The 18,495-nt window shown below is 43.0% G+C and overlaps 1 pseudogene; it reads left to right on the forward strand.

Moving 5' to 3' along the window:
- The first annotated feature begins 4,469 nt into the window (after window positions 1-4,469).
- Window positions 4,470-17,518, forward strand: LOC117198085 (activator of 90 kDa heat shock protein ATPase homolog 2-like; annotated as a pseudogene).
- Window positions 17,519-18,495: the final 977 nt, after the last annotated feature.

Consider the following 18,495-nt stretch of genomic DNA (forward strand, 5'->3'; position numbering starts at 1 on the left):
TTCTCTCATGTGATAGGACGCTAACAGAGGTGACTGATGATATTAAGAGGTGATATGATTTAGGCAGGTTTATAATCATTAGACACACATGGCTATGTCTGCTGTGTTCACGAGGCAGTTGACCTTACAGTGCGTGAGGAAAGAAGGAGCCGTGGCCCCTGCTGCTGACGAGGGCCTATGGTGAGGGAGCAGGAGGGCGAGGAGGAGCAGGGTCCGTAGTGGGGGAGGGGGAGAAGAAGGGGGCCTGTGCTGGGGGAGGGGAGGAGGAGGATGTGGCAATGAATCATGTAGAGGCTTTGAGGGAGACTGAAGGCTAGGGCCTCCAGTTCGGTGTTCTCACATATTTCCTGTTATAATTGGAGGATCTCAGAGATAGTGAAAGATCCAAAGTGTTTGAATTTTGTTAGAAACTGGAAGGGTTTTGGAGGAAGTTGAGAAAAAGGGCACAACCCAACTAAACCCCAGTATCCTAGGCTGCCCACGCTACAAATGAAAAAGATACCAGAGTGGTGTTTAACAAGTAGAGGGATTTCTGGGAAGGAAGGTATTATAAGCACAGGTTCCTAAAACTTCTCTTCCTTTCCTGCCCAAAATTCCTAAAAAAAAAAATATCACTGCTGAGATATCCTGGTGAAATCCCTGAACTTCCAAAAATAAGAAGAAGGAAAAAAAAAAAAGTATCCTGTCACCTACAAAGGAATAAGAACTCTGATTGGCGCAACAGTGAAGATCATATTAAAGGGACAGAACGGTTTAAAAAAAAAATCCATTTAAGTCAAGAAGACAAGGTCTCTGCTGAGCCATTATTTAACATTATAGAATACATCATATTACTGTGTACCTGGAACATCCAAGAGAATCAGCTAGGTAACTACTACAAGTAAGAAAAATGACCCTATTCACAAGAGTCCAGTTACTGTCTTGATTCAAGATAGGAATTAAGCACACGCTTATGTTTGTCTTCTGCCTCTCAGTATCCCATTGAAATTATAGTAAAGGGATTTTTCTTCAAAGGCTGTAAATCCACAATAAAGAACAATTCCGAGGAGACCATCACCAGATGAGAAATTTCAATAGATTTCAGAAAGTTATTAAAGAATGGTATCTAATGAAGAGGATCACAGGACTGAGCTGAGGGGACTATTGATTTGCTCAGAAGAAGCTCAGCCTGGGGAGCCAGGCAGGATGGAGTCTGGAAACCAGGGCATTAACTGAAAGTCTATTACAGTGAATAGTCCAGCCCCACTCCATCCCTACCACTACCAACACCAGAAGCAGGAAGTGTGTCTGGCAGCTAGGTATTTACCTTGTAAGGGAAAAAAGGAAAGGAACAAAGCATCTGGGGATAACTAGAACAATATGGATGTTGTCTGAGATAAAAGCCCTCCTCATTCTAGCATGACTCCTAAGCAATCAGTCACCTTGGAGTAAACTGTCATACAAGACCCACCCATGGACACAAAGATCCTAATTGACTTGTCTACTGTTGCATTCTCAAATATGGACAGGCAAGATTATCAAACATTTGGAAAAAACTTTTACATGAAAGAGAAAGACCAAGACAAGCAAGAAAAAAAGTACGTCAGACAAACCATAGCTAATTCAGGAAATAAAAGCTATATTTTTAAATCTCTAATAAAAATATTCAGAAAAATTGGAGAACACTTATTATAAAACAAGACATAATGTTATGAAAAAGGAAGCATCTGAAAAGCAAATTCTGGGAAGTTTAAAAAAAGTGACTTTTAAAATAAAAACGTCTCAGGAATTCCCTCACAGTCCTGTGGCTAGGACTCGGCACTTTCACTGCCAGGGCCCCAGGGTTCAAGCCCTGGTCAGGGAATTAAGATCCCGCAAGCTGTGCAGCAGAGCCCCAAAAAAAAACCCAAAATAAAACAAAACAAAATCTCATAGTAGTATTAAAGAAATCTCAGAGAAAACAGAACCAAGTTTCAACAGATAGAAAATAAGAGTAAATGGGAGAAAATGAATTGTGCAAATACTAGCCTCTGCCCATTTTTCTATAGGAAAGAAATGCATATCTATACATATTATCTTAATCATATATACATATATGACATAAAGGTAGGAGGGGAAGAGAGTGGGAGAAAGAAGCAAATAAAGGGGGGAAAGTACACCAAAAAGCCCCTCATGTGTGATTATGCATCTATATAAAAATGTATGTGATTACAAGGAAACTCTGAAATTTTAAAAAGTAGTAATATAAAAATAAAATACAAAACTCAGTCCTAAAGGAGGGCTGGACACTCCTTTTAATTCTTTTTAGAATTTTAGAGTTTTAAAATTCCAGTCTCTAATATTACAGAGAAGGAAACCAAAGCCACAGTGTCTCATCCACAATCTCATACCTAGTTAGTGGCAGGGCTGAGACCGTGCGGGTCTTCTGAGCAGGGATCCTTCCATCACACTTAATTGGAAATCTAGGAAATGCATGTTCTGTGGATAAGAAATACTAACTGCTTAAACAAACAAAACCAGCACAGTTACCTAAACCAGGGAAGGAAGATTACAGAGAAAGAGAACAGAGAAAACCACAAGTATTCAGTGTAAAAAATCACATAGGCAAAGGGAGATTATTAGCAGCATCTTGGAAAAGACCAAAAGATTAATGAAAGCGTTCTTTTTTTAAATAGGGAAGAAAAGCCATCGGAATGAATGGAAACCCTTTATGATTTTAGGGACAAAGAGATTATTTAGGAATAAAATAGAATCTTCTTTCTGACTGAACGTAATTCACTACTTCACTCTTGACCAAGATAGCTTCTGGGGGGAGGTTTCCATCACCCTAAAATGTGAAGCTTGGAGTTATTGACTAAAAATCCAGAAACTTGTAGTTATAATTGACAAAGGGGAGTTTATCACCAGAAGTTTTAAAATAAGTTAGGAACAAACCAATCACTCTCATGGAAACTAGAGGGCTTTTTATCTGTGACCCCACTCTATGAGAATAACACCCCCCCCCCGGAAACCAGTGTGATTATATCCTGATGAGAGTCACCTGGTAAAAAGTACAGAAAAGGATGTACTCACCAAACACTTAAAATAAGTTGTTGATGGAGAGGCAACAGTTTCTATTATGCCTGTGTGGTGTATCAAGGGAATAAAAGGATAGCTTCTCACCACATCCACTTGGATGTCTAATAGACTTCTCAAATTCAACATTTCCAAAACCAAACTTATAATTTTCCTCCCTTATCCTGTTCCTTCTGTAGTCCTTTCCATCTCAGCAAATGGAAACTCCACCTTCTAGTTTCTTAGGTAAAAAATCTTGATACTTTGACTTCTCTCTCTCTCAAAAATCTCACCTAATCCATCAACATGTCCTGAGAATTCCATCTTCAAAATAAATCTAGACTCTTAAGTCTTCTTACCACCTCCTCTAAGACAACCTGGCTCAAGCTGCCATCACCTGGTGCCTGATTATTTCAATAGCCTCCTCACTGATCTTCCTGTTTCCACCATTGCCTGCCCACAGTCTGTTCTCCAGAGAGCAGCCAGAGTGATCCTTTAAAAATAAAAGTCAGGTCATGTCATTTTCCTGGTCAAAACCCCCAATAATTTGAGGGTCAACAGATTTGAAGAAGCAGAAGAGACCAAAAAGGAGAGAACAGTGAGGTGAGAGGGATCCCATGAGAACATGGTGTCTCACTAGCCAAGCAAGGAGAGTATTCCAAGAAGCAGGTCTGCTGCTAAGGAGTACAATGAGAACAGGGAAGTGGCCAGTAGAATTGGCAACATTGAGATAAATGTTAACCTAATCAAGAACAGTTTCATTGGGAGCCGTTGGGGCAGAAAGGCAAAACTTGGTTGATTGGTGCAGGAGTGTGAATAAGGAATTGGAGACAGGCTACACAGAAAACTCAAGTTTGAAAGAAGTTTGGTCATGAAGGGGAAAAGAGAATTTGGCAGTAGCGGGAAAAGTTATTGATAATGGAGCATGTTTGCATGCTAATGGAGGAGGATTCTGAAAGAGGAGGAAATTGATGTTGAGAGGAAAGATAATAGAGGAAGTGGAGGAATTGGCTTTTGATGAGGGAGGGACATTTTTCCCACAGTAACTGGAGGATAGGAAACGAGGAGGAGAGGGACTCTGTCCCTTTGAACCACTACCGTCTCCCTTTTAGTGTGCACTGTGCATCTGCATTACGTAGACATTAACTATATCCCCTTAGAAGACACAGGAATGCCTACTCGCCAAAAAAACCTCACCCAATTTCCTCCTGGCACCAGCAAGTTAACCCCTTAGGAGTTAATGTTCCTTTCTCAATCCTGTCAGAGGTCACAATAACCCACTACTTGCCTCGTTGGACTATGTAAACTGTCAATACGGTACTTTGATATATAACCCTTTGTCTCAAAAATCTATATAACTGTGCTTTGCCTTCTGGTAGGTGGAACAGCCTTCAGAACTTTCTGCAAGACTGTCTCCCCTGTAATAATCCTCAGTTTGGCTCAAATAACAATTTCCACATCTTTATGAGATTGACTATCAAGTTTTTTCACTGTCGAGAAGTTTGGTGTACCAAAAATTCAGGCAGAAAAAGGCAACCTTACACATGATCCAATTCCCTGATTTATATGCCCATCAATTTTAGGTCCAACCTTGTGTAACCCCCAAAAGAGGAAGGGGCGGGACTTCCCTAGTGGTCCAGTGGTAAGGAATCCGCCTTCCAATGCAGGGGACTCGGGTTCGATCCCTGGTCGGGGAACTGGGATCCCACATGCCACGGGGCAACGAATCCTCCGCACCATAACTACTGAGCTCGCGTGCCTCAACTAGAGAGCCCGCGTGCCACAACTACAGAGCCCACACGCCCTGGAGCCAGCGTGCCACAACTAGAGAAGAGAAAACCCACAGGCCACAACTAGAGAGGAGACCGCGCACCATAACGAAGAGCCCACATGCCTCAACGAGAGGCCACAAGCCCCAACAAAGATCCCGTGTGCCACACCTAAGATGTGACGTAGCCATTAAAAAAAACCAAGGGGTGGGGGGGAGCAGAGTTTAAATTGCAGTCCTCCCAGAGCCTGGGAGATATGGACCGGACGCGCAGCGCTATGACCTGCCTCTGGAGACTCTTGGCTCCTCTTGCCTGCAGGCGACGCGGTAGGAGCCCAGTCCCCGCGCCAGAAAGGCAGCGTTCCCAGGATGCCTTGCGTGTCCCCATGGCAACGGCCCCCGCGGAGCGGGGCTGACCAGCGCAGGCCCCACGCCCGAGCGGTCGGTAAGATCGTTTGGTCGTTCGCTGCGGCACCAGCGCGGCGTTTGAAAAGGGTACCCCGCGCCCAACCGAGGCCTGGAATCCGGCTGGGGACCATCCCGGGGCCGGGCTCAGCGGCCGCGCCCCCGGGTCTCGGGCTACGCAGACTCTGCAAGTGTCAGCGGTGACCTCTCGGCCCGGCAGAAGGGGCGGTCCGCGGTGGCAGGAAGAAAAGCCTGCTCGGGCGGGAGCCGGGCCTGGAGGAGGCGCGGTCCGGGATCCTCGGACTGACTGTGAAATCTGCAGCCCTAGCCCAGCAGTCTAACCCGAGCTCGCGCGTTGGAGTCCAGAGGGGGCCGTGCAGGGAAATCCGTGCTTTCAGCCGTGGTTACTAAGTTCCTCGAAGCAGGGACTGATTTTTTTTTTTTTTTAATCTTTGTTACCCATGCAGTGTGTTTCCACAGTGGGCGCTCTACAAACACTTGTTGAATCAATGAATTAACGAATGAAAGAGATGTACACATAGCCACTGATTTTACAGTCAGCCCAGGGCTTTCTGAGTGTTGCTGTTTCTCTGAAGCTCAGCTTGTGTGCTGGGAGTACTGTTAGTAAGGTACAGAGTGGAAGAAAGAACAGGGAATTACGGCTGAGAAAAGGAAAGGAGTCCCATAGGGGAACATAGAGTATAATACTAAATTGCAATGATAGGGACTGTCACTTCAACATGTAGTTCTTTAGAAAATGATGATGACGGTTGCAACTCTTATTTTAGTTTCAAGTCTTTCAGAGATTCTCAGGGGTGACAGTAACTCAGTTTCCTGATACTTGGCTTAAATTGAAACAATGTTTCCCAAGAAATATGACAATTAATTTCTTACTGCCTTTTCCCTAACACACACACACAAAATGGTATTCAGAATAAAATCTTTAGGGATCATAATCCAACTCCCTCACTTTATAGATGAGTAAAGTGAGTTACAGAGAGGTTGAAGTGACTTGCTCCAGGTCATATAGCTAGTGACTGAGAATACAGCCTAGGTTTCTTGAGTTCCAGTTCTATGCTCTCCCTCCTTTCTTTCAACATATTTATTGGAACTTCTTCAAAACATATTAATACAGTATTGTTTCTCTTGGGTTGTGGCTGCTTAATCAAGCTTCTGTTTTACATTTTCCAAGTTATCAGGAAGCTATAGGGCATTTTCCTTATTCCCCTTTGTCATCTTCTACAGAAAGTGGTTTGTTTTTCTGGTGCAAATGGTCTTGAAAAAGATCACTGATGATTTATCATTTCTTTCTGACATTTGTAACATGATCTTGGGGCAAATAGTTTTCAGTTTAAATTTCATTTCAGTGGAGTCGAACTACCAATTGTAGAAGTCTCTGTAAATGCAACTTTCTGTATTTCTTAAAAACACATGAATGGGTTTAAAGATATCTCACAGGAAATGCTGAAGACAGTTCTATGCATACTTTATCACACAGTATTTTAACACATTTAAATGACTGTGTCCTATGGTAGGTAGTTACGTGACTGTGTCTTATGCTATGTGCTCAAATGGCTTTTTATTTTATTTTTATTTTTGACTGCGTCACGTGGCTTGTAGGATCTTAATTCCCCACCCATGGATAGAACCTGGGCCCCTGGCAGTGAGAGAGCTGAGTCCTAACCACCGGACTGCCAGGGAATTCCCTCAAATGTCCTTTTAATTGAATCAAACTCTTTGTTTCAGGTCAAGTTTCTCCAGTTAGAAATGAGTGTCTGTGGCAGTTCCAATGACTGACTTCTTTATGAGTTCCCCCCATCCCCCGACTGTTCCTGTAAAACAAGGGCCTGTACATTCAGTATTCCACCTTTGTCAGGGTATAAATTTGCTTTGTTTGCAGCAACTGTTGTTTTGGAAAGAGGACCAGCAAAACCATCACAAGCTCTTCTTGGAATTGTATCATCCAAACCTTGCCCATTTTACATATTGAAAAGTCTGGCTTTTCAAGATCCGTGTCGTAACTTCTCGCGTGATACGAACAAAGGTAGAGAAGGCTTTTAAACATTACTGATGAGAAGTGTGAAGCCATCCTGAGACAGAAGGAAACGCGTTTGGGGGTCCAGATGGCAGTGCCCTTTGATGACGTGGTCATCTGTTTCTGAGCCCAGGAGTAGGAGAATCCGGATAAGCGTCAGAACGAATGCTCGTGGTGCGTGCTTTACATGCCTGGGATGAGGCGTATGCATGAGGCTGCTCCCTCTAGGCATGAGACGTTTTTGTTGAAAATTTGAGAGTAATTCATGAAATCAAAGGCTAAGCAAGTCTCAGCAGGTCATCCATACTTTCTGTTTGCTACTTGGTCAGCCTTTAACGAGACAGCAAACTTGACGTACCCATCCAGCGTCTTTTAAAGTCACAGATACTTATATTTAAGTCACTTTTGCAGTTGGAGATTCAGCATTCAGTGAGTCGTCCACACAGTGGTGAAAGCGTAACTGGATAGAAAATCATGCCCTTAGAGTTTTCATGCTGACAGTGCTGATGTTGAAAGGTAGTAGAAAATGCCACCTATGAGAGAAGAAAACTACCTGTACTTTTGCCATTTGAAAATTATGTCATAACTTCCTTATTCTATGAGAATGACTTACACAGGGGAAAAAAACACCCTTCTTCCTGATGGATATGAATGAGGAAGGATGCAGCCCTAAGAAATGCTGAACCAGCACATGGAAGCGAAACCTTGTCCTGGTGACATTGTTTGAACCCCACATTAAGTGGTCCCTGAACTTATCCTACCCGACTCTTCACGTATGTGAACCAGTAACATTTTCTTACTGTTTAAAATGTTTTGGAATTGCATTTCCTCTTACAAAACAGAGTCCTAAGAGACACAGAAATTGTTAACAGAATGAGGGTTTGTGAGTAACAGATCCTAAGGCATGAAATGGGCTGCACAGAAAAAGAATGGGAGGAGTGATGACTGTCCGGGCTAAGAAGGTGACAGTCTTTGTTAGGTAGTAACTGTCACCTCTTCTGTCTTGGGACTCAGACCGTGTACATACTAATATGAAGCATTAGGGACTTGGTAGGGAGAAAAAAATTCAGATGTTGCCGCTTGTTTTCAGCCCTCAATAAGTTTCTAAAAAGAAAAGAGACAGTCTTAGGCTGTCAAGACCTTGATACTTTTCAAGGTTACAGGGCAGTTATTTTGTAGAATGTCCCTCAATCCGGCTGTACCTGATGTGTCTTCATGAGTAGGCTCAGTTTATTTGCCTTCAGAGGGTTAGCCAGGATGTGATGCTGTGTTTATCTCACTGCATCTTATCGGGTGGCGCATGATTTCAATTCGTTCCATTACTGAGGATGTTCATGGTGATCACTTAAGGTAGTGTCTGCCAGACTTCCCTATGAAGTTGCTTTCCCCCCTCTGTAATTAACAAGTAGTTCATGATTTTGTGGAAGGTACTTTGAAGTCATGTAAATATCCCATTCCTCAGCAAATTTTCCATTCATTTAGCCACATATTTTATATCTGTATGGACTCATAATAGTTTCCTATTTTTATTCCTATTTTGTCCAGTGGGTTATAATTCTATCCGTATTTATTTTGAGGCTCTCATTGTCCTAAATTTGGCCAGTGGAAGCCCCCTTACACAGGCTTCTGTGTCCTTTTGACTTGTTCTCATCATTCTTGAGCAACTTCCTTGCTATCTCTGTCACAGGTTGTTCCAGGTATGTCTTCTATTTACCCTGTTCCAGCGCTGCAGTTGATCATTTCTCCCAGGACCCCTGGTTCCTTGTAACGGAGAGTGGGTTAGAAGCCAAGATCCGGCACTAGTTGTGCCCATTGCTATTTGAGGATTGCTACTCCCAGACCCTCTCAGTGGACAGAGCTAGGACATACATACATATAACACGTACACATGTTTACATTTACACTTATTTCCACATCTATTTTTATGAATGATTCCACACCAATACCACTACCACACCAGTGTCCGTTCTAGTTTTGTCCCTTCCCATATCGGTAATTCTCATCTCCAAGAGTGAGCTTTGCTCCCATTATCTGTAATATATTTATTTATCTGATCAGTCCTCCTGTGAGTAAGCCACCTCATGGGGCCACTGCCACCCCTTCCCCCGAGCAGAGCCCCAGTGGGGCTCTGACATCCTGCTCTGGGCCACCCCACCCCCTCCCATCCCCACCTGCTGTAGATGCTTACCTTACTCAGCTCTACTTAATGATTTTGGAACTGAATTGTTCAGGAAAGGAAGGGAGGAGAAAGAGGAAGGAAAAGAAAGAGGAGAAGGGAAGCAAAAGGTGGTGACACTATTAATGGAAATGGTTTAGTTGACAAAATGAATCAGTGTAGAAGTGAAAAAGATCAACAGAGGTGATAAATTTAATATGTGAGCGGATATAGGACTGAAATCAACCCCCAAACTGAATCTAGTACAGATCTGAAAGTCATTTAAATAAAAGTGATTCTAATGCTATAAAATTAGGAGTAATTTACTAAGATCATAAACATCAACAGCCAATTGCAGATGGCCATGGGCTGGGGTTTGGAAAGCACACCCAACCCAAGGGCAGCACCAGGAGGAAGGGCAGTCCCAGTCATTCAGCAAACGTCGATGTGGCCGGGTATTGTCCCTGCCCTCGAGAAGCTCACAGTCAAATGGAGAGAAAGACGAATAATGGGCAGATATAGGAAAGTGGAATAAACGCCAGGCGAGAGGGAAAGCAGACGCGTGAGGACAGCACCCAGGAAGGGCACTTAACCTACATTCAAGGGGTCAGGGAAGTTGTCCCAGAGAAACGGCACCTCAACTCAGTCTTGACCAATGAGAAGCAGGTTGCACCTGCCCAAGAGGTAAACTTGAAGTTGATTAAAGTGCAGGTTAGACAGTCTAATGAGAACCAAGGAGGAAAGCAATGCATGTTTTCGATGAAAGGGCTTCATGTGTGGTTTATGATAGAAGGCAGATTCCAGTCATTGGAAGGAGGTAATTAAGACTAACACATGTTGAGAACATCCAGCCCTTGGATGATAGGAGATGTTGCCCACAGTCCTACAGAGGGAAGCCAGGAGGGGAACAAGAGGAGAAGCAGGTTCAGGGACGTGGCAGTGAGCCAGGGCTTGACAGAGCGGGATACCACCAGCTGGTCCAAGGGGAAGCTCTGTGAGCTCCTGGCGGGCACCGCTGTGGAGAATGAGGCTGCCGGTTGCGAGATCAGTGAGCTGAGGCAGGTGGAAGGTGAGGCTTCCTGCAGCCGCGGCAAAGGAAAGCTGATTTTCCTCTATGAGTGGAACATCACATTGGGCTGGAAAGGTGTAATTAAAGAAGCTGGTGCGAAGCACAAGGGGTTGATTGAAATACCCAACCTGTCTTAAGAAAATGAAGTAGATGACACTGAAGTGAACGTGAGTAAAAAGAAAGGAGATGGGGATATACTTGAAAGATCTTATGAAAACTGCAGACACCGCCAAGGTCAGGGAAGCCCTTGGAGATTACCTGAAGGCACTTAAGTCGGAATTCACAATGGGAATGATTTTACAAACCAAAGCTATGGCAACCCAGGAATTGACTGTTAAAAGGAAACTGAGTGAGAATACCTTGCAGATTCAGGCCTCCTCTCCAGTGGCACTGGGTGTAAGGATTCCCACTATGGCACTGCACATGACGGGACTGTTTGACACAGCTATCGAGCAGCTGTACAGAATCTTTACTGTGAAAGACTTGGTACAAAAATTTTCTAAATCTCCTGCTGTATTAGAAGCTGAAAAGGGAGGGAAACTCCAAATGTTTGATGGGAACATCACCGGTAAATATATAGAATTGTTAACAAATAAAAAGGTCATCCTGAAATGGAGATGCAGGAACTGGCCAGAACACTAGGCACTAGTTGCACTGACTTTTGTGCCTACTCTAGGGCAGACGGAACTACAATTGGACCGTGAAGGAGCTCCTGCCTGTGAAGAAGAGAAACTCAAATTCTGTTGGCGGAAGCAGCATTTTGAAGAAATAAAAGGTTTACTGCAGCTGAGAAGATTTTATAAGGGCATTACTTTTTGTAAGCAGAAAAACATTTGGTAACATTTGGTAACAAGTGGTAACATTTACCACTTCCCTCTATCATTCCTTTAAAAAAAGAAAACAAATACTCTTAATTTATACTGGATTAAATCCATGAATTTATAACAGAATAGAAAAAAGAACACTAACACGTGGGACAGCTCTAGCCCTCCAGCCGCCCCCCTCCCGGACCATGTGCCAGGTTCCCCACTGTCTTCGGGCATCTGCTTCCTAAACTACAACCAGTCACCTGCTCCGCTGTTTTCTTGGACCATGTTGTCCAGGCCCTTAGAGAGCAGTTGGAACAGCCTTTTGGTTCTGAGCAGCCCAGCCCTATCGTTTGGGTTAGATGCCGATGAGAACTCTTCCCTGCAAGATTCCTGACGTCGTTTCTCCTGGAGTACTGTTTCTACTACTATCAGAAAACAGACACCTCACTGGGCTTTTTAGTCATGTGAGAAGTGTGGTAAGATGGGTACCCCAGTTCCAAATAAAGCTTACAGTGCTGGAGTGTGGATGGTTTTATTTCCCCTTCCTGGCATTGAAGGGTCCTCAGGTTTTTTGGGTTTTGTTTTGATTTTCTCTCTCCCAGTGTCTTGTGCCTTTAGTGAAATATGGGAACTTTGGCGCCCCTGGACGTGCTTTCAGACATAAAGCTGAAGGCAACCAGTCCACCGCATTGTGACCTTTCGAGGTGAGAAAACACACTATTCCCAAACCAGGCTCAATATCCCAGATTGAAATGGGACAAGAGCTGCTCACTCTTCCAGGACAGAGGGGAAAGGGAGAAGACAGAAAGGGCAGTTACCCCCGTGCTGGGAGGCTTGGATTTGAAGAGCATCAAAGTGTGGCTGTTTTAGGGTAAGAAAGAGTTGGAGCACTGACATTTGAGTGTGTGCATTGAGATTACATGAATTGCTTTTCTTAAGTCTTCTTGTCATAGTGGCAGCATGTAGAATTCTGTGATTCCAGCCTGTAAGATGAGGCCTTTCTTTTTTTTGTTTTGTTTTGTTTTGTTTTTTGTGACGCGGGCCTCTCACTGTTGTGGCCTCTCCCATTGCGGAGCACAGGCTCCGGACACGCAGGCTTAGCGGCCATGGCTCACGGGCCCAGCCGCTCCGCGGCACGTGGGATCTTCCCGGACCGGGGCACGAACCTGTGTCCCCTGCATCGGCAGGCGGACTCTCAACCACTGCGCCACCAGGGAAGCCCTAAACTCTTTTTGACAATTAAAAAAACCTTTTTAAGTACCTCATGGAAAGTGCATATTATTCTCTGTTGATAAATCTAATATATATTGTTGTTGTTCCTTGTCTTCTTGTTCTCTCTTCCATGAAATTCTTCTCATTGCAGCAAGGTGATCACTCTTACTTCTCTTGTATCCTCTGACAATCCCTAAAATGTTGCTTTCCAAACTTTCATCCTCTACTTTCTTCTCACTCAACATCCTCTCCATGGGTGGTCTCATCCACTCACACCTCACTTACCCATCACATACTGGCATTTCTCCTAAGCTCAAAACCCATGTTGACACCCGCCTACTGTAGCTCTCTTCTTGGATGCTTCACAGGCATCATAAACTCAACACACCCCAAACTGAACTCATTCCCGGCTTCACTCCTCCTCTCGTCCCTGCCTGACAGTAACATGTTCCTCCTTATCTGTTCCCCATCTCATTGAAAGGCACTACTAGCTGCCCTGCTGACCCTTCATTCCTCTTCCCCATATGTCTTGGTCAATCACCAATTTTTACACTGATTCTAGTTCCTTATTATTACTTTAATATTCCTACGTTGCTTCATCCCCGCTACCACCACCACCTCTCACCTGGATTAGCACGAGACCATCTCCTCATGGATAGACCATCTCCTATCCAGTGTTCCTGACTCCAGTCAACTTCCACTGCCACATGCCCACCAGAGTGATCTTTATAAAATGCAAATAATTCCATGCCACTCCCCCACTTAAGATTTTTCACTGACTTCTTATTGCCCTCAGGCTAAAGGCTTTTATTTTCTGGACCCCTGCCTCCAGCTTCATCCCTGTTGCACCTCCTCCCACTATATCTCAGGTTTACTAAATAACCTGCCTTTCTCCAAATTCTCCATGTTTCGGTTATTTGCATGGGCCTCACTTACATAGAATATCTCTCACTATAGATTCAAGCTATATTATGTTTTCCATCCTTCATGTTCCAATTCTTTGCATGGACTTCCCTATATCCACCGTCTCCACCTGTCTAATTCAAGATATAAAGCCACACTTAGGGGGAAGTTTATACCTACATTAGAAGATAAGAAAGGTCACAAATCAATTACCTCAGCTTCCATTTTAAGAAACTAGGGGAAAAAAGAGTAAGTGAAACCTAAAGTAATCAGAAGGGACATCCCTGGTGGCACAGTGGTTAAGAATCCACTTGCCAATGCAGGGGACACGTGTTCGAGCCCTGATCCGGGAAGATCCACATGCTGCAGAGCAACTGAGCCCGTGCGCCACAACCACTGAGCCTGTGCTCTAGAGCCTGCGAGCCACATCTACTGAGCCTGTGTGCTGCAACTACTGAAGCCTGCGTGCCTAGAGCCTGTGCTCTGCAACAGGAGAAGCCACCGCAATGAGAAGCCCATGCACCGCAAGGAAGAGTAGCCCCCGGGGCTTCCCTGTTGGCGCAGTGGTTGAGGGTCTGCCTGCCGATGCAGGGGACGTGGGTTCGTGCCCAGTCCGGGAGGATCCCACATGCCGTGGAGCGACTGGGCCCGTGAGCCATGGCCGCTGGGCCTGCGCGTCCGGAGCCTGTGCTCCGCAACGGGAGGGGCCACAACAGTGAGAGGCCCACGTACCAAAAGAAAAAAAAAAAAAAAAAAAGAGTAGCCCCCACTCGCAGCAACTAGAGAAAGCCTGCATGCAGCAACGAAGACCCAATGCAGCCTAAATAAATAAATAAATAAAATTTATTTTTAAAAATTTATCAATATCAGCAGTAAGAGAAGTGACCTCACTACAGATTCTACAGTTATTTAAAACATAAAAAAGAATATTATTAACAACTTTATGACAATAAATTTGACAACTTATGTGAAATGGACAAATACCCACTAATTACCAAAGCTCCCTTGAGAAGAAATAAACTGAATAGCCTTAGTATTTATTAAAGAAATTGAATTTATAGTTAAGATCTTTCCCACAAAGAAAATTTCACTAGAGAACTTTACCAATTCTCTAGTGAATTGGTAAACTATTCCAGAAAACTGAGAAAGAGAGAATACTTCCCAACTCATTCTGTGAGGCCAGCATTACTGATTTATCAAAGCCAGATAAAAATATAACAAGAAAATTAAAGACCAATATTTTTATACATAGATATATAAACTCTTAATAAAATTTTGGTAAATCAAATCCAACAATATATAAAAATGATAATACATCATGACCAAGTGCAGGTTGTCTCAGGAATGCAAGGTTGGTTTAACTTTTGAAAACCAATCAATATATTAATCTATATGAACAAACTAAAAAAGAAAAACAATATGATGTATTCACGATTTAAAAAAAAAATCTCTCAGAAAACTATGAATTAGAAGGGAACCTCCTCAACCTCAAAGTGCATCTGCTACAAACCTATAGCTAACATCAAATAATGGGAAAGACTGAATTCTTCCCCTGATATCTAGAACAAAGCAAGGATATCTTCTCTCACTACTTGTCTTCAGCATTGTACTGGAGATTCTGGCCAGTGAAATAAGGAAAGTAAAAGAAATGAAAGGCATCCGTAACAAAAAGGAAGTAGACTGTCTTTATTTGCAGATGACATGATTTATGTAGGAGATCCAATGGAATCTAAACAAAGCTACGAAAACTGCTGTGAGTTTAGTAAGGTTGCAGGAGACAAGGTCAATATACAAAAATCAATTGTATTCTACATACTTTCAATGAACAATAGGAATTTGAAATTTCTAATTTCAAGTGAAATTTAAAGATTCACTTAAAATAGCATAAAATAGGGACTTCCTTGGTGGTCCAGTGGTAAAGAATCCACCTTACAATTCAGGGGACACACGTTTGACCCCTGGTTGGGGGAACTAAGATCCCACATGCCACGGGGCAACTAAGCCCACACAAGCCACAACTACTGAGTTCGTGTGCCTCAACAAGAGAAGAGAAAACCTGCAAACCCCAACTGGAGAGAAGCCCGCCCACTACAATGAAGAGCCCACGCACCACAATGAAAAATCCCGTGTGCCTCAGTGAAGATCCTGTGTGCCACAGCTAAGACCCAACGCAGCCAAAAATAAATTAAATAAATATATAATAAATAAATCTTTAAAAAAATAGCAAAAATATATGCAAGATTGCACACTGAAAATCACTAGTCACATAGTAGGTACACAATAAATACTGAATGAGTAAAAGGTTGGTAGGGTCTAAACTCAAGGCTGTGAGGTCTGACTCCAGAGCCTCTACTCTTAACCTTTCACAGCAAACACAGTAAATATTTTTTTGTTTCTAATACAAAGGTATTCTGTCTTTAAGTTTTACTATTTAATTTCCACAAGGGCATTGGTCTCTTTAGTAACAGCTACCAAATGTCTGGAACCTAGCATTTGGTGACAATACTACTAAAATAATATCAGTTTGAGTCTTAAAACATCTTCTTAAGAATTCGTTCACCATAGAACAATGAGAAATGGTGGCCAAGACCACTGGCTTAACAAACAAACAAAATGGCTGTGCAGGTTACCTATATTTGCAAACTTGGAAAGAATGTCTTATCACAGACAATCTCCTGCAAAAATGCTGGCTTAGTCTTACTCTCAATGTTTGGCCACACTTGTAGTGTGAACATTTTGCTGTTTTGAATCACATCAAAGGCAGTAAATACTCCAAGCTATTGGAAGATTCAATAAAAGTTGCAGTAGCTGAATATCATTACATCCTAAAAGGTAAGGATAGAGTCTGAGTACCATGTCTCAGCTACGAACAGGATGGAGTTAATGAATATGGTAGGCATTCTCAGGCAGCTGCCTGAGCAGCTAAAGGAGGTCTGAGTGTGTGCATGGGACCTCATTTCAGTCTCTCATCTTCATGAGTCAAGGTGGACCCTTCAAGGGAGAGCTCAATTCCTTCAGAAGACAATGTAAGAGCGTGAGAAAATGAGTATGATGATTTTAAGTTAAAAATGTAAGCTAGAAAAGTATATGCAGATTGTATCTCTGGCTACAGTAGCGTTTGCCTGAAGAGGCAGAGATTTCTGAAAACGAATCCCTTTATTTCCGAAAACTTCAGCTTTTCTTTCCCCTTTCTACTGAAAGGGGACTATATCAGAACCATGGGAAAGATAGTCAGGACCATTCCTGAGTTCTCCAGCACATAAAAGAAATGGTTTCATCCCACAGGGTTTAATTCCCCCAAAAGATTGATCATAAGCCTCATGCATTCAGGGCATGCAGATGTGCAGCTGCCTGGTTTCAGTTTACAGTTTTCTGACCATATATTGTTGGCTTGTGAAAACTGACATAAGTGCCAAGATTGGTAATGATATTGTCACAGATCCACCTGGAGACTATATAATGGGGAAGATTATTTCCCCGTAGGCCTCTTCTCTAGAGAGTGCTATTTGGGAGAAGAGGGAAGCACATGCTCAAATTGATCTATAAACATAACCTAACAGTGTTAAATGGCAGGCCTGAGGACAAGCCAGGGGCCAGTTCTGTGTCTTAAAGGCAGCCTCCTATGTTCACAACTAGTTATAAAGATCTTGGAGATAATCACAAAAATCTCTCTCTCCATTCTGACCCTGAACACAGTGGTCTGCAGCCTACTTGTACCCATATAACCAAACCTGGTGATATTTGGGGATAAAGAAAAAGTGAGGAGCTTTTCAACTTGATAAACTAATGTTTTGCTGTTGAATGAACTGTTCATTCATTGTTCATTGCTCTAAATGTTTTTTAAAAAGAAAATATTACTTTAATTTCACAAGTAATATGTTACTGATTTCATATATATGTGTTTGTATACATACATATATACTGCATTTTGAGAGGTTTCCTCTCATACCTTGGATCAACAAAGGGTCTTAGTGAAATTGATTGTATTTGTCCCACTTCTGGGCAAATGGTATTCTCAATCCTCAGTTTAATAAGGATTCAGAGGAAACTACCAAGAAAGATAAAAATTTTGGCTGGGCACACTATCTTTTTGAAGAGTTTCTTTTTTTTTTTCTGTGGTACACGGGCCTCTCACTGTTATGGCCTCTCCCATTGTGGAGCACAGGCTCCGGACGCGCAGGCTCAGCGGTCATGGCTCACGGGCGCAGCCGCTCCGCAGCATGTGGGATCTTCCCGGACCGGGGCACGAACCTGTGTCCCCTACATCGGCAGGCGGACTCTCAACCACTGCGCCACCAGGGAAGCCTCCTGAAAAGTTTCTTAAAATGATATTCAACTGTTTGATATTCTACATTCAGAGCATTCTGATAAATCACTTAGTGCATACTCATCCTGTCGTTACAGTTAATTGAATAATGTCTTCCTGCCCTACAAAATTGAGGGGAGTACCATCAGATTCAGTAGTTCAATAGAAATTTATTAAATTTAATAAATCAAATAAAAAACTTTCTAATTACTAAAGCCTGTGAGTAGTTAGCTTTCTTTCTTCCTGACAATCTGTATACACAGAAAAATACTTCTGGACCCTCGAGTTTTGTTAATTTGACCTATTTGTCTTCCGTAACTCTTCAGGCATACGAATCCACAGGTGTTAAAGAAATCTCAAACCCTAAAACACATCACGGCTTGACGTACAAAAATCATTATCTATCTTAATCTAGTTTTTTTCCTCCTAAATTGTCAAGAGGGAAGACCTCAAGCCTATATTTAGACTTGTGTAAACCTATAGATTTTGCGTAAAATCAGGAGAAACTGATAACATGAAGCAAAGTTTAGACACGCACCTGATGGCCTGCTCATAGATGAAACCCTAGAAAGAAGCTTCCCCAAATCCTAGTTCTAGATTCACTTTTACTGCATGCGACCCCCGTCCCTAGGCCAATTTGTGTTTTAATCCAGGAAAGAAATGCCAACTTTCATTCGCGCAGGCGTAAACCAAAAAGACCACGAACATGAAGCCGACTCCGGAGTCCCGTTCTCTCTCTTTCCCACCAACAGACTAGTTCGGGCCTCTCCGCCGCTTCGCTCTTGAGCCCTCCCCCCCAC

Source organism: Orcinus orca, chromosome 9 (assembly GCF_937001465.1).
Source record: "Orcinus orca chromosome 9, mOrcOrc1.1, whole genome shotgun sequence".
Classification (NCBI taxonomy): domain Eukaryota; kingdom Metazoa; phylum Chordata; class Mammalia; order Artiodactyla; family Delphinidae; genus Orcinus; species Orcinus orca.